We start from the raw sequence: 27,976 nt of genomic DNA on the forward strand, positions 1-27,976 counted from the left end.
CATTTTATTCACTTTTATTTTAAAATCCCTCGTTTTTATTCACTAGGCAGTATAATGAGAAAGAAGATATAGTGAAACATTTTCAGTAAATTTTAGAGGAAAAGGAAATAGTCAGAGAGTCATCTGAATAAATAATAACTAGATACTTCATTCTCTCTTCTCTGAGAAAAGGAAGTATGGTAGATTTTCTAATCTCTTGTTGCATCCAGCAAGCTTTTATTCTATATTATCAGATCAAAGGACTTCTTCCATCATGGAAGAAGTGTTCCAAAACATCTGCAAGAGAATAACCTTGGCATCTACTTAGTCACCTCAAAATTGCACATTTCATGATGACTACCAAACATTTGATGGCAAAGCAGTTAGTATGACATTATTGCTGAAGACATCATCTCTAGCTCTCTTCTACATTCCTGACTTTTTTGGTTCTGTTTTTGTATTCATTCTAGGCTTTCACAGGGAAAATGAATAGTTCTAGGGCACCACTTCTTACTGAATTTGTTGTATTTTGGAGACCAAACCCTGACTTGCCTTTTACTGCTATCACAATTATGTTCTAGGAACACTATCCCTTCTGCCAGGGAAAAAAACCCAAATGTGCAAAGCAGTTGGCATTATTTTTTTTCTTTAAATTTCTTTGAAGCTAGGAATCAAAAGCACATCATCTGACAAGATGAATATATTTGTGAAGTATTAGTAAATTAAACCAAATGCTTAATGTACGTGTTATTAATTTAATCTTATACTTGGGCAAGTGCAACCAGAAAGGGCGTAAGAATTGCATGCTAAGAATTATAAAGCTGGCAGCTACCATATGGTTGAAGGATGGGTGCAATTCCATAAGCAAATGTATGGTCTTAGGCTGCTCTCTCTGTCCCAGGAATTCTCTCTCCTCCTATCTCTTCTGCTGTTTTCAGCACATTTAAACATACTATTTGCCATCTTTAACTTCTGGCCATCTCCTCACATTACAGGATAAAATGAAATAGCTGCAATTGAGTTGCTCCCAGAATGAGGATCTGCACAGATTTACTGGGACTGCCCTACACTTAAATTCATTTTGCATGATGAGAGGCAGATTTAACACTTTTAGTATAGAAGCATGTCCTACAGTGCTAAAGTCATCATACTGCTTTTGGGACACAGCATCTCAATGTGAGGTGGCATTGTGTAAGCTCTCAGACATCAGTAAGGCTCTGGTATTGGCTGCTTGTGTTATGAGGTAAGATAATGGCTTATTAAAAACACTGTCTGCAGTAGAGTGCAACACTGGGGCATCATAAAAGTATTATGGAGAAAAGAATGAAAGATGTCCTCCCCTCTCTGGAAAAAAAATATAGAAAAAGGAATTCTGGTGAAATATCGATAGCACACTTAGCGCATTCTACTCTATAGTCTTCTGCTTTCAGCATGTAAATTTAAAAAATACTGCAGCACTTATCTGTGAAGCAAAATTTTAGGCACTATAGTTACAAAGCACTTGAAATCTTCATATATTTTTAATCAATCCATATAAATACCTTTGTTGCACTCTGAATTAGTAAACTCTTTGGAATATTTGCAGCACTGTAAATCCTTAATGTCTTATTTAATTGTCTAACTGATCAATATATTTACTTTATGATTACATAAAATCACCCTGGCCAGCTTTTATGGCCAAGAATTTATGTTCATGGCAACAATTATTTCCATGTCTTGGCCCCTTTGTTTTTAAAATAAATTTACATGCTTAGACCCTTACTAACATTAACTTTAGACACCTAATTTTTCCCTCTTTTCCAGTACTAGAGTGCTTTTAGATATTTGATGCATTTATTTTTTTCCTAATGATGATTTTGCATTATTTGTATTTCTGTTCTGACCTGTTCACTACAGGACAGATTTCATTTACATGATTTCACATAACTCACCTTCCAGGTTGAAGGTGGCATTTTCCAAGGATACTTATCATGAGCAATTTTAATGGCAACTTTTAAAGGTAGCATTTACCACACTACTTGCACCATTGCTAATTTTTGCTACAGAGAAATTACTGTCTTCTCCTAACCAACTTGAAGAATTGTCACCTGGGAAACAGAGTAGCAGTGCTATTGTAACACTTTCTACCTTGTAACTAATGCAGAAAAAAAATGGCTTCTCTTATGTTTATTTAGTAAACCTTAAAGTTCAGATAAAATACAGCAACTATCAGGAACGTAGATTCTTTTCTGTATTGTGTGTAATGATTGGAATACAGTTTTCCTTTAACTACTGAAAAAATTCTTAGTATTCAGAAAGCCATTCACCCCACATTACTTGCTTTACAAGATTTTCATTCCTCTTATCATGCAATGTATCTAAAGATGCTGGCAGATGGAGAAAAGTAATGGGTAGACAAGAGCCACGAGTAATATATATATATATATATATATATATATATATATATGTATATATATATCTGTTGAAACTTCTACCTTGCTGAGAAGAGTTAAATATCTATCAACTGTTTAAGAAAGAACGTTGTGACTTCTGCTTTTCGTAATCTCTTTCCCATCTTTCCCTCCCAAACACACTGTACTTGTTTCCTGCACATGCACTGGCTGCAGCAATCTTCCTTACAAGGGCTTTATGTAGAACCTTCCAGAAATCTTTGGTATTGCTATCTTTTGCATAAAAACAACAGAGGGCTAAATTGTTTAAGCTGTCATTTCTTCCATCTCCTATAAATCAATTCTTCATGCCAAGGGGGATGTTGACATTTCCTTTGGTACACCAGTATTGATTCTTATTGCTGAATGTCTATCACAATTCTTTTACTATTGAGGTGAAATATTTGAAAATTGCTGTAAGCTTTTTCTTTTATACTATGAGATGGGAAAGACCTCAAATTGTGCTGTGAGCTTCCTGCACTGAGTTTTCTCTCCTGCTAATCCTTGTCCAATTTTTAAGTGATAAAGTGGGATCAAATTTTCAATGTGCAAGGATATAAATGGAGATTTACACAACAATAATAAAGACAAGAAGGTGAAAACAAGGTCAGGTCAGCATGTGGAGATAGATGTGGGATTAAACAAGAGTTAATAGTTATGTAAATTCTCAGCAAGGGTTACACACATGGTTTCACCTGAATTCAGTTAGGTGGCCATTTGCTAAATGCAACCTCCAACTTGTACCAGAGATGGCATCACAATTCAAAGGCAGGAAGTCACTCATCAAGCTTTAAGAGGGCATATTAAACAGGGAAAATTCACTTTCTGGTTCTCACAGCATGACAACATGTATTGTGGAGTACAGACTGATACTCTGACAAAGAGCTGGCAAAAAAAATATTTTGCATCTCTTTGAAAATTGATAGGATGATTGAGACTAACCTGGTGGATACCACACTCTAATTGCTGAAATAGGAAACCTGCTCAATTCTAATGGTTGCTCTTGATCCATGTCTTAATTTCAGACCCCCAGATTTCCTTTCAGTGGTGTGGAATCCCAGAGCTGGTACTGTAGCTTGAAATTTGCATTGCATAAACAGAATACAGAAGCTCAAACACTCATCTTCAGTTACATCTCCAAAATGTCAATATCTGCAGTGATTAAGTGAGTAGAGCATGAAGCTCTGGCACTGTTGCATGTTTTTATGTGGGTTAAATCCATAATTAGAAGTGCAACAAGCTCCTATCTGAAAACCACCAAAAGAGTGCAAATCTCTAGATGACCTCATAAAGATCAGCATTTCATAAGAAACTGCATTAATTTAAGATAATTTCTATTTGAATTAAGTTTAAAAATTTAGTAGCCTTAAATTACAGTGTCATTATTATCTTTGCTGCTGATTCAAAGTAAGTCTAATCAGACACTAATAGCTGGATTCTATTCTTTTATCAGCAATAATAACAAGATATTGTTTTCTCTGTAGTTTGTTAATCACCAATATGAAAACAGTGTTGATTTAGTTTACAGAAGATAATTGTATTTGAAAACCACAAGTCAACCAGAGTATGATAGCTGTGTCTTCAAGACACTCCTTCCCACTTAGAAGGAGCCATTTCATAAACCAGCACAGTTTGGACCTCGGGTCACCTTTTTGGAATACACCTGTGGAAGTAATGCTCCAAAATGTAAAAATGTCTTAAGTTTAAGCTGGCAAAGATGGGTCCCCACTGAAGTCATAATTGCCAAAGAAACCATTTTCAAACAGATATTGTAGCGCAAAAATGTGTAATTAATTTTAAGAACTATAAACAAAGATTCATTCCAGCTCCATTAAGTTCAGCTTGAAGTGGAATGATCATCAGAGATGGCAGCCAAAAAACATACTCAGGTTAATTCATCTGATGGAAGAGGACTGTATCAATTACTAAACGAGCACTCTTTTCAGTGTGCCACTTAAAGAAATACCTTTTTTGTCCTAGCTTAAGTTTTATACCAGGCAGTCTTTAATGACTACATGTAAGTCTTAAGCTTGTCTATTACCTATATATATGTGTGTATATCTATTAAAAATTGATCAAAATATGCAACTCTTTTCTGACAGATCTCACCAAACAAAGGACATAAGGAATTTAAACTGAATTATTTTATTTAGCAAGTTGGAAAAACATTGTTGTAAATTGCGAAACTTTTTTTAAGAACTGGAATTTAATGAAAGTAAGGAAACTAAATGATCAACCACATTATTAATTCAATTAACTTTGCTTTTATGTGTACAGATACTCTAGATGTCATCAGTCATGCACAGAATGTAGGATCATGAACAGGACAGCCAAGTGGATCTGGGGCAGGCTACAGCAGCAAGTCAGTATCTACCACAAGTTAAGTCATTAGTGTTGGATATATCTTAATGATTATTTTCACTGTATTATGAGACCTGTATTTTGTCATTCTAGTCTTACAAACACAGGGTTGTATTTTGTATTTTAGAATCTGATATTTAAAAACATTAGTCATATAGAAGTGTTAGTGTTGTCTCCAAACTGTTCTCAGTGTCTGCTATGCTATTGATGAGTGTAAAAGTCAAGACAAAACAAAAAAACATAGCTATATAACATAGAAATATTAGTATTTTGACACTATTAATATTAAAATAACATGCAGATAATTATTGTATTAATAAATAAGAAAGTTAAGATGTCCTAACTTCAAGAGGCTGAAAGTGCTATATAAAATTTCTAGAAGGTTTTCATGTACAAATTAAGTAGAGCTGATAATATAAATGAAATGATTGTTTCTTTCTTATTGAAGCAATTATAATTTATTTAATTTTGCCCCTTCTATATTCTTCTCATTGTGAATTCAATGCTAACTATTGCTTTTTGCTTTCTAAACCAACATATTTTGGAACTATGAAAATTTACAACTGAGAATAATTACACAGATTTATTGAATAAATAATTATTCAGAGTTATTGAATTGCACTACAGCAGACTGTAGGTCTCACAGAAAAGGACTATGCAAAAAGAGCCTGCTTGAATCTTGCTTTAGCAAAGGCCTCAGGTATACATTTTATTATAATTCTGTTGTCAGCTCCCACTAACTTCAAGGTGATGAACATGCACTCAACTGCTTTGGTGCACAATTGTAGGATTCAGGTTCTTGAAATAAAGCACGTGTTTGCAGGCCATATATAACATGAATTACGGTTTACCTTAGGATGTCTGACTGCAAATTATGGGAGTTCAGAAGAAACTCAGTGAGCTGTGCAGCTGATGGCAGGGCAGAAAAGGTAACTTGGCCAAGTTTTGCAGTGTAAATTGTTCCAATTCACGAGTCCAAGAAATTAAAATACCTGTGTGCTTCTTTGCTTGGACTGAAACTCCCTAGGTTGCTGCAACTGTTCCTACACATGCTGCACAAACTGCCCATGTCTGAACAGGTTGATAGCAGCAGTCTTTCTTAAGCCTTATTGAATCCAGGAGCTCAGGAAAACAGTGCTGAAATCTTGCAAAAATCTCAGTCAAAAGTCCTTCAAAGGTTTCCATTTCAACCCAGCTTCCTGAGGCTAAAAAGCTGCTCACACTGATGTAAAAATTTTTTGTCTGCTCCTTTAAAGGAATTAGTGGCAAAACCCGAAAGAGAGAAGTTCCTCTGTAAATTCATGCAGCCTTTCAGACCTCTTGGGGATGAGACTTTGGCATCTGATGAGAGAAACTCAGCTGTGTCAGAGGAACACCTGCATATGCTCATGAGCATAACCACAGGTGTCTGCAAGCATGTGCAGCATCTTGGGATCTAAGTGACAGCTCAGAGTGGTTCCAGACCCTTAGTTTTCTTTTTTTTGTGAGATAGGTGGCATTACAAGAATAAATAGTGTAATAAAATTTCTGCCATTGATACTAGCATCTATTGAAAAATTTGTATCTTTATTATTTATTAAAGTTTAGAATAATAAGATCAATAAACAGAATTTGGACTTCAATATCCAGGCATGTATTCACATAGGCAAAATATAACTTGTGGGCAGTTACACTGTCTTTTCACTACAGCAGAATTTTTTTTTGTTTTAGCACAAATTTTCTGTGTTTAAGAACCAGAGACTTTAAGAAAAATACTATCACATTAGAATTTATTATAAAAGCCTCATCGTTATCAGAAATTTAAAATTTCTTATAAAAAAGCCTCATCAATTTACATATATAAATGAACAATCAAGATCAGGACAATAACTGTATTTTTCATAACTTTTCTACAAAGTTTGTATGCATATGCTACTGTGAGTCTACATGTTTCCCTCCTTCTTACTTCATCTAACAAACCATCCTCCAAAATTTCCCTGTTGCCATGTTAGCTCATACTGATTTTCGATATGGCTAGCAAAACTTCAAAGTCTACTTATAACTGCCTATATAACTTGTAAGTGCCCATATAGACACATGTACTTCCTTGAAATTTTTCCATATGACCAAAGAAAAATTTCAATTTATTTTTGTGTTTTAACCTATTCACGGAATTGAGTTAATCAGAAATGCTTATGCTAAGACTTAGATACATTTTTTAACTGATGACATGTTAATATACATATATAAGGCCAGCTGGTAAAATATAATGAAAATATTTTCAGAGAAAAGCATTCTTCTCTGAAGAAAAGTTACAATATCTCATATGCCATATTTCCAAAAACAGTGAATATCCTACAATTAAGAGTTATGAGAGAAAATTTAACTGTTTAATTCAAGAAATTCCTATCAAGCTATCTTTCTCATTTATAACAGTCTTTGTTAGCCTTTCATGTAATTAATCTTTCCCACACAATATGTGCTTTCAATTTATATTCCTCACTAGATACAATTACATTATTCCCAAGAAACAGGAAGTTTTCAAATTAAAAACATGCACAGGATGGAAACATAACCCACATCAAATATTCTCCTAGAGTTCAGAAACCCTAAAAAGTCCAATAAAACTCAATTGTTTCTTGTTCTTGGTCAGCCATGGATAGCTCCTGTATTCTACTCAATCTGCTGGTTACTTTGCTCATTATAGCCTACTTTCCATGTCCTTGGTCTCGAGTTCATACACTCGAATTTGCATTTTGGCACAGCTTCACAGAGGAACTTAGGAGCTGTGGTTAAGTCTGCCCATTTTTTTTTTTTATTTTTTTTTTTTTTTGCTCTTGGAAGCACGTCATTTGTCTTTCAGCTATCCTGAATAGCCTGAGGTAAAAGACACCTCAAAAGAGGATGAAAACTAGTCACCCTGCCGAGAGAGTCAGCAGCAAGCTGTGCAGATGGGCTGACACCTTCCGGGCTGAATGCATTCTTAAATCTTTTTGTGAAGTCACCTTGGCACACCCACCCAGCCTAGTAGGGAGTGCTTAGTGACAGTCAGGAGATTCTACATTGTGACAGGTAAACAGACATGCCTGTGGATTTTCAAGTAGGTTTCATATGTTCTTATTACAAAAATGATCATAACCACTGCATGCATGTCCTCTAGTATGTAAACTATGAACGTACCACCAAACTATGCCTTCTCTCCTTTTCCTAGCAAAATAAATGGATAAGCATTTCATCTATGAATTTCAGAAATGTAGAGCTCAAGAGTTTTCTTATTCTTCCAATTCCCTAAGCAAGTTCTAAGCTCATTATGTCTGTAGCTAATGTGTGATATGACATTGATGGCATTCTCTCTCCTTTGGAAGCACTCATCTAGCACTGAAATCTGATCTTGTATCAGATTTCAAATTCTGCAGTACTGAAAGGATATGTATAGGGACATAAAGGAAACTGGTAACAAAAGAGGAAAACTTTAGTACAATTGCAAAATAAAAACTTGCACCTCCCCTGCATATCATAACACCCAGAGTGGAAATTTGTAGTGTAGAGAATGGTGGAGGGGAAAGTTGTGCCAGCTGGAATGCTTATCCTATATCAGTGGATGCTTTCTGGGTTTCTAATGGAGTCATAAGTCTTTAATAGTTTATAGAAATGTCCACACACAATTTTACTCTTGTTAGATAATTAAAACCAGCTACACACTTAATATTTTCATTTATATACATGCAGTGTAATCTTGAGCCAAATGCATCATGGTGTAGTTTCACTCATTTCATTTAATTACACCAAACCTAAAGCTGGCCTTTTATAATTGTTTCCTGACAAGAGTTTTAGAAGACTAAACTATGAAGTAATATTTATAAAGATCACTACAAGTGCAGACTCAAAATTACTGCATTGGGTTCAAAGCTAGAGGTCTCTGGTTGAGTAAGCAAATCTCTTTGTTCCAAGCATAATTGTTTGAGTCTGACTCACTTTGTTCTATTTAAAGGCTAACTGAAGACTTTCAATATTGAGGTTACTTCAATAAGTTAGTATCACCTTTTCCATTTAGCAAACAGAGAATGATACTACACTTCATTTGCAATTTGTAGTGCTAGAAAGTATTTGCTAGATGTTAAGAGTTGTCTTTAATTTCACAATTCAAATACACATATTTTTCTTTTCAGAAAAAATATGTCTTTGTATTACTTTATTCATTCTCTGCATCTTTAAAGATAGACACAAGAGCCATCACCCTTTCCCCAGCTTCTATGAAGGACCAAGTGCAAGCAATGAAGAACCTGAGAGCTCCTCTATGTTTTGGGGACCCACACCATTAGTACATACAACTAGTTAAGCTTAAACCATACTTAAAAAGGTGAATTAAATAGGTGAGGCTATAAAAAAACCAAAACATCAGTAAATGCACTTAGCCATCTGTTTCCTTGCTCAGTTTCCTCTACTAATAAAAATTTTAAAAATAGTACAAGAACAGAGAAGGCTAGTAGAGGTGTATCAAAATCACCACAGTAACACAGCTGCTTCAGCCTCAGATTAGGCAGCCAAATTATCAAAAATAGACACAAAAGCAAACCAAACAATATGCACTATTAGAAAATGAATAGATAATGAAACAAACCATTGAGCCACAGTACAAAATTTGCACTGTAAGAGCATCTTGGAAAATGCAGGTCTGGTCTCCCTCTCAAAAAGATCCACAGAAAGCAATGACCCTTATCAAAGATATGAAATGGCATTAGAATGAGGAATAACTAAGCTTATTAGAAGTATTCAGCTTGGAAAACAAAACCCCTTACCTCTTTGTCTATGTCCTCCTACATTTAATTCTAGAAAACACTTTTTTGACAGTGCCTGTGATGGGAATGGACCACCTAGGTATTTTTCTTTTTTATATGCTTTGCTCATTCCTACAGTGCAGCTGATATAACTCCATTTTGTGCTTCTCCTCTCTCCACAAGTCCTGACTCTGGCTTCTCAGGCGTGTTCTGACTCTTGCATTCTGTGGTTGCAGCTACTTTGCTGAGGCAGCTGCAGCTTAATCGAGCAAGATTAAAGACAGGTCTTACAGCACAGCTGAATCACATTGCAGATCACTGACACTCTAGAAATGAAGCAGTTTTAGTGCTGAAAATTCCCAGCTTGGTTTGAATAATATACATATTTGACAACAATTTTTTTGTCAGGGTTTCCTGAGTGTTATGTTGTAGTGCAGAAAAGTCAACCCACTGAAGCACTGCTGACCATTTCTACATTCAGTGATTTCTGAGACTGGAGTCTTTGCTGCAATGCTTCTCAGTAGCTGCCCCTCTTTGATGCCCTGAAAACGTACCACAAAGCAATTATTGTAGTTTAGCCCTTGTCAGCCACCAAGCCCCAGTGGGCTTGCTCACTGCTCCCCAGTGAGAGGGGGGAAACAATCAGAAGGGTAAAAATGAGAAAAGTCTTTCATTGAGGTAAAGACAGTTTAACACAGGAAACAAAAACCACATGCACAAACAAAATAAAAACAGAATTCATTCACCACTTTCTATGCCATCCCCAGGAATCTGAGGCATAGCCCCATACTAACTACTGTGAAGAAAATTAATTCTATCCCAGCCAAAAGCATCACAGCAGTGATAGTGGCCACTCCAGGAGTCATGTGAAGATTGCCCATTTAGATACAATTTGCTCATCACATTCATCTTATGTGCTCAGTATCACCAAGTGGCACCAGTGTCCAGTGCCTTCCTTTGAGATTGAAAGGTACACAAGGCCACAGCATTCTCAAAATGTGTTTAGAATTCCTCCTGTGCAAATGATGGCAAAAGCTCAATTAAATAAAAAAAAATAAAGAAATCTTTTTTTTCTTAGACTTTGGAGAATTGTCTCTGCAATAAACTACGAGCAAAGACTATGAAACAGGCTGAGCTGTAACATCAAACCTCCCAACACTTTTTCATTATACCCACCCCCTGTCACACAGATTGCAACAGTTTCAGAAAAGCTGTGGAAAGAATTAAATTGCTTGGGCGGGCTTTGCCTTCTAAATGTAGAATAAAGAGTTTCACTGGTTAGGCACTGAAAAAGTGCTTCGAAATTGCAAACACTCATCAGCTTTCAGCACAAGAAAAGCTTTAAAGGTACAGTAGTCATTTTAATAGTATCTCAAGTATCCTTTTCTGATTCCAGAGGGCAACAGTGGAGAAGGGAGCATTCATTTTTCATTAGTAGATCATGCATCTGAGACAGGTGGAGTGACATGAGGGCCAGAAGTGCTCCCCAGATGCATAATTGCAGACACCCTGAGGAGCATTTACCTACTTTCCAGATGCTCACTCTCTTTTTTTATGGAACAAAAAACTTGACCACTCTATCATTAGTCCCCTTTATGCTTTATAACTGAGTAAGTCAAACTGTACAGTTGGTGATTCAGAAAAACCAGCCAACCAAACAAAAAGAGTAATGAGGTCAAGGAAGTCAGCAGGAAAGAGGTAATATCAAAATGAGACACAAACCTTCAGGCCAATTATCTAAGGCCTGATCTTGATAATGCTAACTTCAGCAGCTCTTCCTTCTGGGTAGACAAACACTCCGAGCTGGGTTGCCCTTGTTCAAAGTCATTAAGGATCAAGCTACTATTTTCAGAAAATATCCTGAATCTAGAAGGCCATTGACCTCAGCATTTCTCTGTGGAAGAAAAAAAGATTATTGACGTAAAATCTTTCCTACAAACCTCAGTTAGGAGAAAGATTATGGCTGTAGGAGGGCACTACAAAGATGAAATTTTGATATATATTATATACACCAGTTTGAGATAGCTTCTCTGTGGAGGTTTCACAAAGGCACATAGAAAGTTCAGGGAAGGTGAAAAACGTGGTCATTGATGTCAGTCATGTACTCGTATTGCAGGAGTGCTGACTATATGCTTGTAGTATTCACCAGCCACTACCAAAAACCAACATGATAGAAGGGCAACTGGATGGGGGGACTTTGGGACTCTGAGGTAGTTAGTCTTCCCCCTCTCAAACCTCACAGATAGTGAGTTTTATGCCACAGAATCCTGATTCCTATTTCCCCATCAACAAACCAGTCCTTTCTGTCTCCCTGTCATCACACATACCATCCCCAGCTGGTCTGGCATGCCATAGTCAAGAGAGTAAGGGAGAAGATGGGATGCAACAGTAGTGCTGTGGCATATTTCAGCTGGTGGGGCACATTTGCTTGTTACAGGCTGGCACTTTGGCCTCTGCCCTGTACGTCTTCATTCACACACTCTGATATGCTATCACTTTAGGCAGATACTTCGAGGATCTGCAAATATTGTTAGCAACATTCTCCTTCAGAGCCTCTTCTATATCTTCTGCCACTGCTGTTCTGTCACTCCCAGTGCAATTTGACAAGCTGCAGACAGCAGCCGCGAACATTAGATAGTTCTTGCAAACTCACAGGGAAATGATACTGAAGAACTGGTAAAAATTTTGAGTTGTTTTAACACTTAATTCCATGCAGCATTTAAGCTGTTCTGGAGACCTGAGCAATGGGGAGTGACATGACCACTGAAAAGGACTTGTAGAATGTGAACTTTCTCTAAGTCATCTGAGCAGCGGGATGCAGCCCAGGGTTACAACAAGTAATCACACAGGTCTCTCTGCACATGGCTAGACCACTGCTCCACTGACATTTTCACCTTTTTCTATATATGTGGAATTGTTCTTTTTGGATGGGAAAGTGAAAAAGTACTGATATCTTGCTATGTAACATAGTCAAATATATATAATTTGCAGTCTGACAGTAAAACCACAGAACTGCATAAAGTTTATGCAGGCTGGGGTTTTTTCAGTTTATTTCTTTCCTTCTTTCTCAGACACAAAGATGATGCACAGTAGAAAGATGAACCAAACACTTGTTTGAATAATTAAACACGTGAATGTAAAACTAACCCTAAGCACATTTCAAAAAAATTGTGAAAAGTTTCCTTCAAGGGAAAGATGTCCCAATCACAGATTCCTTCAAGGGACAGAAATTCCAATCCTGCATCTAATCTGAGCTGCACAGTGAGGACATCTAAGTTGTAGTGAGAACATATAAACTATGTCTTTATGATATTATAATTATTTGCCATTAAGATTATTACAGAATCATAGAATAATTTGTGTTGGAAAGGATCCTGAAAGGTCATCTTGTTCTATGGATGCTGAAAGCAGGTAGGGAGCACAGTGCCTGTGTGAAACTAGTTCTCACTCTGGCCTGAGAAATCATAAGGAGGAATCCAAACAGTCCTTGGAGAAAGACAACAACCTCTGCAGGTATTATTTAGATCCTTGTTATTTACTTGCAAGAGGCAGTCAAAGGGTGTAGTACCCAATTGACCAGTGATGGTGATGTGCTGGTTTAATGACCAATGAGAGTTTTACCTCTCAGACCTTCTCAGACCTGTCTATAAAAGAAGATCTGGAATAATAAAACTTGCTCTCTTGGGCAACTCAGCTAAGAGAGTCTGTGTTGTACTTTGCCATTCCTAATATAGTGTGACATTGTTCAACCTCCCAGCAGTGAGCAGGGGCAACTTCAACTCCATCAGGTTGCTCAGAACCCCATCCAATCTGACTTTGAGTCTTTCCAGGGATGGGGCACTGCCACCTCTATGGGAAACCTGTTCAGTGTTTAATTCTGCCTTCTTTAGTTTAAAGCCATTCCCCCCTGTCCTTCTACAAAAGGCTCTGCTAAGAAGGTTGCCCCCTTCTTTCTTATAGGACCTGTTAAAATACTGAAAAGCTGCAGTAAGGTCACCCCAGAGTCTTTTCTACAGGCTGAATAACTGCAACTCTTTCAGGCTTTCTTCATAGGAGACATGTTCCAGTCCTCAGATAACTTTTGTGGCACTCTCCTGAACCCGTTGCATCAGGTCCCTGTCCTTCCTGTGCTGGGACCCCGGAGCTGGATGCAGCACTGCAGGTGGGGCCTCACCAGGGCAGAGCAGAGGGGCAGAATCCCCTCCCTCACCCTGCTGGCCTCCCTCACTCTGCTTTGGATGCAGCCCTGGATATGTTTGGCCTTTGGGGCCCTGAGTGCACATGGCTGGGTCATGTCCTGGCTCTGATCACCAGGACCCCCAGGCCCTTCTCAGAAGGGCTGCTCTCAATCCTTTCATTGTCCAGCCTGTATTGATACTGGGAGTTGTTAAACCTCATGAGGTTTCCATGGGCCCCCTTAAGCTTGTTCAGGTCCCTCTGGATGGCATCCAGTCCCTCAGATGTGTCAATAAATACATTTTGAAAAAAAATTATGTCATCAGACAATAATAGAGAGGAAAAAATACCTGAACTGAGCAGCAATAAATAATAAAATGTTTAGGTAAGAGGCTCTAACATCATGATGCAAAACTGTGACATCCAATAAGAGATTGCTCTCCATAAAAGATCCATATGCTAAAATCAACCCTTTAGATTGCATATATACTTCACAGTGAATGCTCAGAAAGCTCTGTGGAATGAGAATCAATAAACAGAATCAGTTATTTGGCTTTTCTGCAATTACTGATATGTTGTTAAAGGTGATACATAGTCTTCAAAGCTTCTGACAGCGAAGAAGAAGCATTTACCATTATGCTGAAAATTGCTTTTTGAGAAAATATGTGATGGTCTATATGTGTCTCTGAAAAGCATATTAAGCTGATATCAAAGTAATTCTTCCAAGTATTAATGCTGAATATCATCGATACCGATGAATATCAAGGTCTTAGTTTTTACTCTGCTTTTATATGTGCAGAGGAGTAGAAAATCAATCAAGAATGTCAGTCAGATTTTAATCACTCTAATAATTAAGTAAAGGCATTGTCCCAGCTCTCTGATACACTATTCATAAGTACACGCTGCACTTCTGTTAAGAAAGATGGTAACTCCGGTAGATCATTTACATTTGACTGGTATTTCCCAAGGGAAAAAGCTTTTGGCAGAAAAGAGAAATCAAAATTTAGAACTTATATGAAAAAGTAGTAGTAGCAGAATAAACACCATTTTTTATAGTACTGGTTGCAAGTACCATGGAAAGATGGCATTTAAGTTCTTTTTTAATGAAGAAAATGTAAAAGTCAGTGACAAGGAATAAACTGCAACAATTTTGACTTAACTTCAAAGTTTTGCATTTGAGGACCATATGGCTCATTGCCCTAAATCTGACATGAGCACCAATGAGAGTTCTATGAATGATTTTACAGCATCATATAGCCACATTCCTGCAACAAGCCCACACAGATGGATTCCCAGCATAGACAGCCTTAGATATGTCACTGGCACTCTATGTGGTCATCTAACTGTATAGGAATCATTGCAGAACCAGGATCTCTACACTTGAAACCCCCCATTAGATAGCACAGGTTGGTAATATGCGTTTCTTGCTCAAAAAACAAGTCTGAAAAGGTAACACTATGAATGAGACACTATCATGCAGAGACTTAATTACCTGAATACTTGATTTACTGTGTCATTTGCCCCTTCAGGATCCTGGGACTTCATCAACACTGTACCTCAGAAATCAGACAAGAAAAATGGTGGGTCTTTGTCTTGCTGAAAACCAGGCACCCAGAGTTTGTCGTGTAAAAGAGATGATATGGAGCTTATCTAATTTTTGAGGGAGTTACACTCACATTAATCTTTCTATAATGACTCTTATCTACAGAAAACTGCATGAAGTATTCCTAGAATATAAAATAAGGAGACTACTTCAAAAGACACACAGTAATTCTGTGGGTAAGAAATATAGATTATAATCTCCATCAAATAAAATTATTCAGGATGACATTTGCAAGATAACTTGAGAGAACATTTTTTAACAAGATGCACTCACAATTTTTGACAAGATGTACTTATTAATGACTGTTTATTACAATAAATACAAGATATTTAGAAAAAAATGGGTCATATTTATTAAATGTAGATGGAGTTTCAAACATTATAAGTAGCCTAAAATCTATTTGATCATGTTTTAAAATTCTGAAATCACATTTCCTAAGTTTTGGGTTCACTTTTTCTCCAATGTATCTAAACTCCAAAATGAAAGAACAAATCATAACAACCTAGATAGAGGCCAGTCCTGAAACTGATGTATCAGATAGACTGATTTCAGTTGGTGAAAGTATGCAAATATGCAACTATGGCACCTTTCATAGCTTCATCATAGTCCAGATCTGAGCAAGAGTTTGGACTAAAGTGTTTACTGCAGCCTAGACTTTTGCTTTGAATACCTGGTGGACTTCAAAATCGTCTCTTGAAATAGTCTCCTAAAATTATTACCAGGCTTTTTACAGAAGAGAAAAACATTTCTAAAAGGAAAATCATTTTACTGAGAACAATCCTTGGAATGAAACAATATGGTAAGCAGAAACAGTACAAATAGAAATAGTAAAAATTGGAGCCAAGAAAGGCACAGCTAGTGAAGTGTTGAGCTCATTCACCTGGTGCACAATCTACTAAGTCTTAACTCCCCATTCCCAAATAAGACAGGCTGTCTTGGGTGCCTTCAGAACGGCTGGTCAACATCTTTGTTTTCAGGATTTATAAAGATGTATCAAGCCTGCATATACTTCTTTACCTAGTGAAATAGCATCCACTATTTAGTGCCAAAACTTTAGCAGCTGAGAATCAAGAGGGCAAGACATTGTGCTGTATGTCAACTACAACCTGAGTTCTGTCTGCAGAGAAATGTTTCGCAAGCAGAGTAGACACATTATTCAAAGGCAGCTCTGCTGTAACCAACATACATCTCAGAGAAAAGTGGTCTGTACATGCTTCCCATACTATTCCTCTTGGATTGTCAAAACTAGTCATATTTCCAGTTACTGTGAAAAATACCATTGTTTTAGTGATTACACTTTAAACCTAGATGCACAGCCACTGATAAGCAGTGACTAAATTAGTGCTAATAAAGGAAGTTCAAGGACACTCAGTATAAACAATCATGCTGTAAGTTTAGAGATGGCCTATAGGGACCAGATTTCAGGAATGTTATCTGTAAATGTAGAGTAGCTGATACAGGCCCTCATGCCACTGAGTGTGGTGTGTCCACATCTCTGACCTGCACAAGAGCAGCCCAGGGACAGAGGGCGTGAGCACCCACCAGAGGATGACCACAACAAACCAGCCTTGTTTACCAGCAATCTGCATTGTGAGGTAAGTGAAAAGGCCGATAAGAAGCAGATCCTTTGAGGTGGGATAATGCCTTTTTGATTAGGCCCAGATGTTAAACTACCCCTCTTTCCCCAGGAGGGCAGATATCGAAATCCTGAAAGTGCTAATCCCTTCCCATAAGGCAAAACTGGCACAACTACACAGGTGTGAGAAGCAGCTGTCATGTCTTTGATGGTCATGAACCATCAAAGACCCCACCCCCAGACACCCCCAGACTGACTTCTGGGGCCTTCCACCAGTGGACTAATGCATAATCCATAGTGTTGCATGAGTGTAAAACTCCCCCGCAGGGGAGCTACCTGAGCATTCCCAGCTCAGCCTAAATATTGACTCACTGAACTCACTGTTTCAAGCTCTCTGCCCACTCCCAATGGATGAAGACTGCAAACATTGACATCTATATTGCAACAATCAAGTTTGTCTCTGGATTCACAGCTGGTGGTATCTTTCCTCTACTCTCATCCTCACTTGCTCTTTCTTTTTTTTTCCTTATATATTTTCTTAAGTGATATAGAATAACCAAAATGGTTACATGTGTCCTTTCCATTGCAACCAAATTGTTCTAAAATAAACCTGCCACATATATGTGTATACATACATATATATATATATATATACACACATATACACACTGGTCATTCAGCAGCATTTTACTCTAATCTGTCCCAAGGGATCTATTGACAAAAACCTCAGTTACAACACCTCAGTGGTAGGTCATAACAACTTCCAGGGTGTGTCTTGAGTTTTACACATTTTAAGGGAAAAAAGGATGATAACATTCAGCTGTGAAAGGAATCTTTCCCTTTGTCACTGACACAGAAGGTAAGCCATATGGCATCAAACCTCATCTGTGTAATTCCTAGCAAATCTTAAAACCCTTATTTGGATCAATACAAAGTATTCATTAAGAGTACTTTGGCCAAATTTTTGAGCTAGACCAGAGGTTTACAAACTTACACATCAGTACAGGTTTACTTCTCTTACACTTACTGGACTCCTATTCTAATATGGCAAATTTGAAAATATTTACTAGAAAATGAAACCTACTGCACTAGTGAGCCCATGGTAAATACTGGTTTTTAGCAACATGAGTTAGGTTTTTTCACTTTTTCTTTCCCAGTATCAGCAATGTTGGTTCTCAGGCCCAAGGCTATATAAAGGGAGCACTGAGTTTGGAGAAAATGTAGGACAAGAAAATAGTAAGTCCAGTCATGTCTGCTGACATATTTCTCAGTCCTAGTGAAACCATCCTACAGGATTTCTCTATGGCTCACAAGCCAGCAGTCCCATCTGGCATTCTGACATTGATGGGCCAACCCAGTGAATGAAAATTAATTAGTACTGAGCCTATTATAGAAAAAGCACATTGTTCCTGAACACAATGTGGCATGATATGAGGGTTGTGGGGTTGGAAGATGCCTTTGCAGTATTATCTTGAAGGGTATCTTACCTGTGGATTTTCACAGGGTAGAGTTGCAGTGTGACCACTGGGACACAAATTACTGTTTCTGAATTACGATGATTCTTTGTTCTCTCTCTAGAATATTACCATATATTCTGTTCTTAATTTTCAGCAATAATATTTATCATACCAATTAAATAGTATTCTCTCTGTCTTCTTACTGGTATGTTCATAGAAATCAATTTTCAGACACCACATTCAAAGATATTATTTATTTCAGTGGATGGACAGCAGTCAAGACAAAAAATATTATTTGGAAAGAAAATAAACCAGTGATGGATATAATATTAGAACTGCTGAGTGCATCTGGGAATTTTGTAGAAGCAAAGGTGTCCAGGCACTCTTCAGAGTTCAATGTCTGCCAGCAAAGTGCCTTTCGAAGAAAAAGATAATGAAACCCCCTAAAAAATCTCACTTGATTTTTGAGAGAGTGCATAGTGGGAAAAAAATATATGGAATCATTGAGCAGTGCACTATTATCAAGAGAAACAACTGACAAGACTTTTTATCTGACAACATGAACCTCACCACATGTCAGGGCATACTGCTCCATTCCCAATGAGATTAAGTTACTCTCTAAATTATTTAAAACCACATGATGAAATTCACAGTAAAAATGTTAGAAGATACATTCATTTGAGAAGACTAAAACTGCTATCTTGAGTAACTTCATAACTAAGATTATGTGAGTTATTTTCTTCCATTTAAAAAACATAAATTTTTTAACCATCTGGTGAAGATCAACTATAAATATGAGGGTAATCTGCTTGGTCAAATCCATTAAGCTTGAACACATCCTTAGGGGGCTATTGATTATCTCTTAGCCTCTCTTTCAAAGCAGATCATTAAATTTGTTGCTCAGAAAATGTGTCCCACTTAACACATTGGCCTCAGAGGCTTTTGGGCACCCTAAAGTTATTCAATTAGAACTAGTTAATACAAACAGGCTTTTAAAGAAAAAAATATATAGGATTATGTGGTCATTCTAATTCTATTACTTTAGTTTCCCCATAAGAAAGATTTATTATCACAATCTTAGCAAAACTCCATTGATAAAACATTTTCTTCTGAAAAAAACACATAAAAATAAATTGTGCTGGCTCACCTAGAATTAAAGCCTGAGAAATCAATATTTCTGTGTTTTATGTATGTTGTAGCCTGATAGCCATTTTTCTTTAATGCTATTGAAGTCTGAAAGGGTTTTTAACTATTAGACCAGAGAAACAAGCCTGTATTTTCTGATACTGCCCAAGGAATCTGATTTCCTTCAGATTCAATATGTTAATATGCAAAACACCATAACATAGAATACTATTAAAAGAAAATTAATTCAAATTGAATATGTTTTTGTTGCCCGTGGCCTCTACCTGTGAACATGACTCAAGTTCACTTAATGTTAATTTTATGTTGATACAACTCAGTGTGTTTTCAGAGTGTCCAGGTAATTTCTTTACCCATAAACCTACAATCAAACTCCTAACCTTTCCTGCACAAGTTTCTATCCAAGAGTGTGCTGTCAACAGTGTAAAAGGCCTTTGAATTTAATAGTTGTATGGATACAGAAGCTATACAAGCACACTTCATGCTGGCTGGGGATAAAAAAAGTGGGGAATGGGGGAAAAGAATGGAAGTGATGAAAAAATCGTTAGTTACCATGTTAATGCTTATTTGCCACCCGCTTTGCTGCTGATCATCTTAGATGTACAAAAAGCTTCCAAACCACAAGACTTTTTTTTTTTAAAGACCACAATGCCTTTATCCAAAATTAGTTTCTTTCTTTATTAGGACAGACTTTCATGAATTACACAATGCAGTTTCCATTTAATCATCAAGACTATTTCTCAGGTGACAAAGAGCTGAGTACTTTTGAGTTCCAGAGTTTTAAAAGAGCAGATTATCCCTGCATGAAATTGCAAGAGCATATATAATAAATAAAGAATAAGAGGCTTTCAAAACCATACATTTCCACTTCAGAAAAATAGCAATACTGCAATTCTAACCTCAGATTCTGTTTATCCAAACACTATCTAAAGAACAACTGCATGGAGATTAGAAAAGCTACAGATCTAAGCTTTACTATAACTCTTACAGGAAATCTGTTTGAACTTTTTTCCATTTAGGCAGAAGGACTCATGAGAAATTTTCAGGTTTTCTAGAGGGGGTTTTCTTCTTCCTGCCATGCACTTCACTGGACATCACTGTAGATCAAGCTCTTTCAATCCTAATATTTATTTAATTAAATTATTCTCTGCGTTTTATTTATGTGGCCCAGTTGTAGATATCATCTCCCACTTCAACACAATCCCAAACCTATCAGCTTAAAGCCCTGTGTCACAACTTGCATAGGCCAAATCCATGTCAATTGGTTGTAAATTAAATATTGCTTTCACTTCTTTCTCTTAAAGTTCATTGTTATTGGTCATTTTTCTCATATAAAACTATCTTCATTATTTTAATTGATACAAAGGTGAATCACTAATTAAAAAAGGAAATGCAGAGTTTTAATGGCTTGTTGATGGCTCCAAACTCAATCTCAAAATTATGAGAAATTATGCCACTTTTATCCTCTTAAAGTTTCATGTGCATCTTGATGTTCAAAGACATGTAAGCAAATAATTTTTTTTTACTAGTAAGGGCAAGTAAGTAATACTACTTCTTAAATTTTTAATTTATTCTTCGATTTGCCACAAAAAGTAGGTCAGTAAAAACCTATCACAGATGGCTGATTTTCCTTCTTAACATAATAAATGCTAAATACTTTCTAAATACTTGGTTAAAAGATGTTTTGATTGTTAAACTGCAGTAAAACTGTGAGGCTTGATAGAAAGTCATCAACCAAACTTGTGAATAAATACAAAAATAGTTAGGAAATGTTCCTCTATTTGCATAAGCCTCAAAGAAAAACATTCCATAACTAGTGGTATGATTTGGACTAGGAAACAAAAGGAGAGAAGTTTTATATTAAAAATTATAATTCAGAATGATGAGACACCACCACATTTCACTTAGATGGAATAAATGGACACTGTGGAAAGCTTTAAATTATCTAAATATGTAAAAGGGTTGAGAAACCATAGAGTATCGTAAACTGCTGAGTCCAACTGGTTGAGATGTACAATTCAGTAAACAGAAAAAGAAGAATGCTATGGTTCTGAACAGAATTAAGTGCATGCTGATTTGAAAAGTACAAAAATGCTCTTTAACAACAACAACAAAAAAAACCCAACAAAAACAACCAAACCCGGAGAACTCCACAAATAAAGCTTCTTTATGCTACAGATAGCTAATTTAATTGGTAGCTTTTCACCATCTATTGCATAAATATGCAGCTATAGTGGCAGAGTGTTTTCCTCTCAAATTATTGCACAAATACCAGCATTTTGCTGAATTTTATTTCAACAAAATATAGTGCCTCAAAATGATGGCCAGAAAATAGAAATACTAACAACTATATCACAAGAGCAAAGAAAGAGAATCTGCAAATCTAGCTGAGAAATTTTTAATTGGTTTTGCTTAATACACCATATGTTCCTTAAGGGATAACCACAGTGTCCTGGCTTTAATTATAAAATGGTATTTGTAAACTATAGCACAATGGGTCATTGTTGTATTCTTCTCCTAAAGCATTGTGCTTTAATACAATTGGAAAATATTTTTAGACACTTTGTACATGCAAAATTTTCTGTGACATGTATACAGTACAAGAACTTTAGTTTTAGACTTGACTTCTAATAGAAAAGCTTCAGTATTACCATTGGATGATACTAGATTCATTATTAGTCTGCCAGTGCTAGATTCATTTTCCAGTTCTTTTACTTTGTAGGACTTCAAATAGCCTAGGTACCTCATAGGTAGCACTGAAGTGCCACTTATTCCCTCTTCTTGATAAATTAATATAAGGTCCTAAAACTTCTGTCTTCTGTACTGAGTATGTTCCATTAGTTCCATGTTTAACATTTACTTTTTAAAATGTCACAATGCACTTCTTGCAGTTAAAACTCTTTGGCCTAGTCACACACCAGAAGGTCAGTGTTTAATCTATCAGTCTGAGACAGTGTGGGACTTATGGTCTCTTTGCTAAGTATAAACAGCCCCTGGCAGGCCAGGATGGCATGGACACAGCATCTGAGGAGGGATCTAAGGGGGATGAAACCAAGCCTTGCAAAGAACACTGGAACAACTTACGTGAGGAAAGCACAGAAGTGGGGAAAAGGACACTTTTTCCTTTTCCTTGGGCATTTTGGAGTGCTTTGTGGCCCAGTGCAGTGCTGATCAAAGATACCCAAATAAGCAATACCTTTAGTGCATCATTCCACATAATTCTGTGACACACAGAGAAAGTTGCAAACATTTCCGCATGGCATGTTATGATGCTGGATCATACCAGCTCAGCAGATATAATATAATGCAGAAAGCTAAAATATGAAGCTTTATGTAGACATATCATTAAATTTTCACTATAGAAGAAAACTGGTTCCTTGTAATACATCCAAGACACTGCATAAAAAAAAAGGTTATGGAGCAAATGGGATCATCAGGACCCTCTCACATCAAGAGTTCTCTTAGCAGTCTGCTTTCCTGCATTGCACTGGCCTGTGTCAACAAGATTTCCCTCTGGACAAAGCCCAGGCACAGCTGAGCCTGCATATACTAAAGACATTTCCCTGTAGTCAGTACAGAAGAGGAAAGACCGAGTGCCAGCCTGCTCTCTTTCCGTAATCCTCCAGCAATACTCCAATAGGATTTAATACCTTAAACATCCCGATATGCCTGCATGCCACATCCCACAGCATATATTCTGAGTTTCAGAGTCTGCACATTGTTTCATGCTACTGACACGTTGGAATGACCCACTCCACCCAAATGGACACACCATTGTGCAGGGAACGCTTTATTAGAAGCACAGAAATAGTGCCAGATACCAGTGTTCAGTAATTACTTGTTCTTTTATGTGATATCATTTATAAGTACAACATGTGTATGCGTAGGTCAGCTGGACCATCTTCTACAGTCCTTTGTGAGGTCACTCACAGGCTCAAAATAAGGAAATTACTAAGAGGCTTTTGAAAATTGCTTAAGAATTATAGAAAAATCTTTTTCCACTGTATAAATAGTTCTCCATCCTCTCTGATCTTTTGCAGGCATACATATTTCACTATCAGAAAAATAAAATTATCTAAATATTTTCAAAATAATTTTATCATGAAACATGACAGAAAGTATGGTACACAGGAATGCCTTTGCTTTGATGGGATTGAACAGCTGTAGGACTGTGAACAGCTGTATGCTGTTAATGCTAAGGAATTTAAAATGGTTCAGCAAACTTTTGCTTCAGAATATGTACTGTGGCATGCAACAGATCAGGGCCTCACATAGGATTGAAGAAAACGGGGTAAATCTTATGAGTATTTCAGGAACTAAGTATATCCCACCATATGGGTTTCAGTCAACAGCATGACAGAAGTGACAGAACATCGTGGCACCTTCCTTGTAAAGCTGTAGTCAGTGGTAATGAAAATGCCCGATATCAGGTGTTGTAATTTACAGGATTATAGGTCATCAACCCTACTACTAGAAAAAAGTCACTGATGGTATGATAGTTGACACTAATTCTGATAGCTTAGTACTGGTTTTAACAATTAAAGGCATATAATGATTGAATGAGGGCACTAGCTGTGTATGCAAGCTGACAGAACATCCTCTTTGTAAGAGTGTTTTTGTGGGTCCTCACAGGACTGCTCATGTCATCTTGGTTAAGGAGAAAATCCTGGGTAAAGCTAGAGAAGAAGTGAGACCATGACTGTAAAATATCAGTTTCATTTCCAGATCACTTACAGAGGATAGAGATGACAAATTTAAACCTCTAGCTTCCCATACACTAGGAGAGTGCTTTATATTTTATATTCCTCCATAATGGGGTTCTCTCTCTGACTCCTGTTTGTATCCACTGTATTTTCCATAAATAATGTCAAAAGACATTTCCTTCATTATCAAATCCTAACAACATACAGTCACTACCTCAAATCTTTCCTGTAAAACAAATCTAATGTTAAGCACAACACAGACCATGAATATTTGGGAGCTCACAAACATTTGTGGAGCGGCAGCGCTGCCATCCACACAATCTGTTTCTCATTTCCGGAGCCTGAGGCTGTGTCTGTTGTTTTCAGCAGGTTTCACTGAAGACTTTTGTCCTCCTGCTGATGTCCAGGCCCTGAGCTCAGAGTCTCTAGCTTGAGCCAAATATTGCAAGAGGACTTACTGTAAGTTTTGTATTAAACCAGTAACGTGCTAGTTTTTAATGGAATGGGTGGTACAGTACTGGAATGGTCTGCTCGGGGAGGTGGTGGAGTCACCATCCCTGGATGTTTTTAATAAAAGATTGCATGTGGGACTCAGTGCCATGGTTTAGTTGAACTGTTAAGGGATGGACTGGACTCAATGATCTTAAAGGTCTCTTCCAACCTAGTGATTCAGTGATTCTGTGAATTCATTTGGCATATACTAGAAAGACATTCAAATAATTGAATGGATAAAATCTGCTATCCATCTTCTATCATAATTATTTATTCAACCAAGCCACTGATAAACTTCTGAATATTTTGAATTTAGTATGACACTACCAAATTTCTAATATCCTAAAGCCAAATCAAAAAAATATCAGTCCATTCAGAGAAACAGACTGACAAATTTAAGTGTCAAATAGACTAATAACAACTTTTCTATAAATTCAACACACTTGTTAATTACAAAATAAACCAATTGCCAATATTTGTCTGATTATTTTTATAGCCAAAATTCAGACTCATTGCAAATTCTGACTCTCTTCTTGCTAAAAGTGTAACCTCTTAATACATAACAGGATTACCTGACTCTATCACCAGAATGGCTGAACAGTCCCTTTCATGACCAAGGTGACCTTGCCAGCAGCCTGTTTATAGAGGCAGGTGGTAGCTACAAACTCCCATGGCCTGCCTCTCCCTTCCACATTTTGTGGCTGGAAGCATTTTGGACTTGATGACACTCCTCTCTCAGGTTTGATATTAGCAAGGTTATATTAAAAATTTACTGCTACATCCACACAGCCCACTTTTTTTAATGACCTCCTCAATATTCAGCAAATGAGTAAAATCAGAATCTCTGAAAGGCAGAAACGGATCAGAGCGAACATGCACACCTAGCTTATGCTTTTTAAAATATAACTTATTGAAACATTATCTTAAATAATTAGATGTGCTTGTAGCCACACCAACACTGTCATGAGAATAGCTACAGTGCTGTGACTGGGCATCAATCAGAAGCAATTTGTTGTGTTTTGACATGTCATAAACTCATTTAATAGGAAACTAAATAGCTCACAGAGCTTAGCATACTTGTAGATGATTCAGCTGTTTGTGGTCACAGCAACGTACCTTTTTTTCTGAGACAATGCCTCCTAGGCACTTCACTTACACACCCTTTGGTATGCTTTGATCTCCTTTTTGCTATGTTTTCATTCCCCCAAATCTTGAAGGAGCATGAACCCAATTTCAAAAATGAAAATGTAAAATGTTTTGGAATTGCTTTAATTTATTTTCTCCAAGATCTAACAGGTGGACATTCAAAACATATTCAACCATGGAAGACTTGAAGCTGACCAACTGAAAGACATTGGGAATGGAGTAAAGGACTTCATGGTTATTTATTTCTACAAGCTTCATGAAGAAATAGAGATGGTATCAATCCAGACAATCAAAAACAACAACGGAAGAGGCAGAAATTGCATCATAATTTTCTATTTGCAAGCAAAATACAACAGAGAACCATAATTAAATAGGAAAGTTTCTTGGCAGTTATCTTATTCTCAGTCTGACAGACTGAGTCAGTCTATCTGTAATGAAAACAATTTCAACTTCCTTGTGCAGAATTCTTGCTGCTGTATCGACTCTCTAAGAGTTCTGTAGATGGACAGCATCTATTTAATCCTAAGAAAATTGCAGAGCAGAGAATGACCACCTTTGTTTTTCCAGTCTTCTAGTCTCATCCATACTTGCTTTTCCTTAGCATCTGAAATACTAAAAAAGGAATAATTCTGTAGCTGTCCAGCCCATTGCTATCCTCTATTTTAAGGACATCAGTAAAGAATTCAGTGTAATTTGCTACAGCAAGCCCCTTGAGCAATCCAGTTACTTCTTGTAGCACTTTCCTATGCTATTTTTAAAAGCATTATATCAAGAAATCAGGAAAAGGGTAGCAGTTTTCTCCAAGGTAAACCTTAGCTAACATTACAGAAATCTAACCTCAGAAAAAATGGGAAGACTAACATTTGTCAAGCAGAAACTAGATCTGTACTAGTAAATTGAACACAACCTGGGCATGTGCTCAAGATTCTAATAGGTCATTGCTCAGGTGATTAAACTTTTGGAACAGCCTTTGGCATGATTATGATTCTCAACTACACTTTTCCAAACAATGACCAGATGGCATTTCTAGGACACACTTCTCTGGAATAGTCCCTGAATATTATGCCACCAGGGGTCACACCTGCACACTCTCATGCCAGCTCCCCACCAATACAGAAGGCATGGCATTGTGATATTTAAAAATGTCTTCTGAGATCTCGCTTTTTTCAAGAATGTGTTTTTACATCTCTTTGTATGGGTCTGCTCTGTGACCTCAGAAACTCCTGACAAGCTTTACTTGAACCAGATGAGCGTTGAAGGGTCCCTTTACTAGTTGGGTGGTGAAGAATCCCTGACCATACCAGGCACTATTGTATGATTCAGTGGGAACAACAATTACTGTAACAGGAACTTCAGCCTCCTGGCCAAGGTGGCAAAAGGACAGCCTTGGAACATTCCCAACTGCATTGTACCCCAAGAGGGACATTATCATTATTGCTGGGGTTTTTGAAATTATTGCCAGATGTTTCGAAAACTCCAGGAGCTAACAAGATGGATATTTCCAGGATGAAAATTTTGTGGATCTATAAAGCCAATTGTCTTGCAACCTTCTAAAGGGTCATCCTAAGGTAGGCCCCTTGGAGCTCTCCTGGACCACAGCAGGCTGCATAAGCAAGCAACACTTTCTAAGTAGGAAGCCTCTTGGAACTCATGAACTGTCAATTTTTCAATATTTGACAGACTGTGGTTGATGATGAAGCCAATGCTGATAGGCCCCTATACACATAGTCCTCAAGGTGTGACCCACACCTGTTGAGGAAAGCTGAGAGATTTTATGTACTTCCATGAACCTGAGGGAAATTTTGATGTACATGGATAGAGATGGAGAGATTTATAGAGATAAATACATCTCATGGGTGTATGCATGGGAATTGATTATGATATCAATGTTATTATAAAATTATAATTAAGCGAGTGCCATAAGCCTTGTGAGAATAATAAATTAGTCAATTATTAAATTCTGCTAAAACCATATCTTTTTCATCTGTATCCTTTTTATCTTTACTTTTTGGATCCCTGGTCTCTGTGTAACTATTCTAAACTGATTCTGATTTTCCCATATATGCTTCATCTATGTAATAAATATGTAGAGTGAGCTTAGCCATCAAACTCTGTTAAAGCTGCACTTTTGCAAATTCATATTAAAACTTGCTT

General features: G+C 37.0%; 1 long non-coding RNA gene across 1 annotated transcript in view; it reads right to left on the reverse strand.

Moving 5' to 3' along the window:
- Window positions 1-27,976, reverse strand: part of LOC111924268 (uncharacterized) — a 301,030-nt gene that overhangs the window by 57,946 nt on the left and 215,108 nt on the right. The gene's annotated exons all lie outside the window — the stretch shown is intronic.

This window comes from Cyanistes caeruleus, chromosome 1, assembly GCF_971803275.1.
Source record: "Cyanistes caeruleus chromosome 1, bCyaCae1.hap1.1, whole genome shotgun sequence".
Taxonomy (NCBI): Eukaryota; Metazoa; Chordata; class Aves; order Passeriformes; family Paridae; genus Cyanistes; species Cyanistes caeruleus.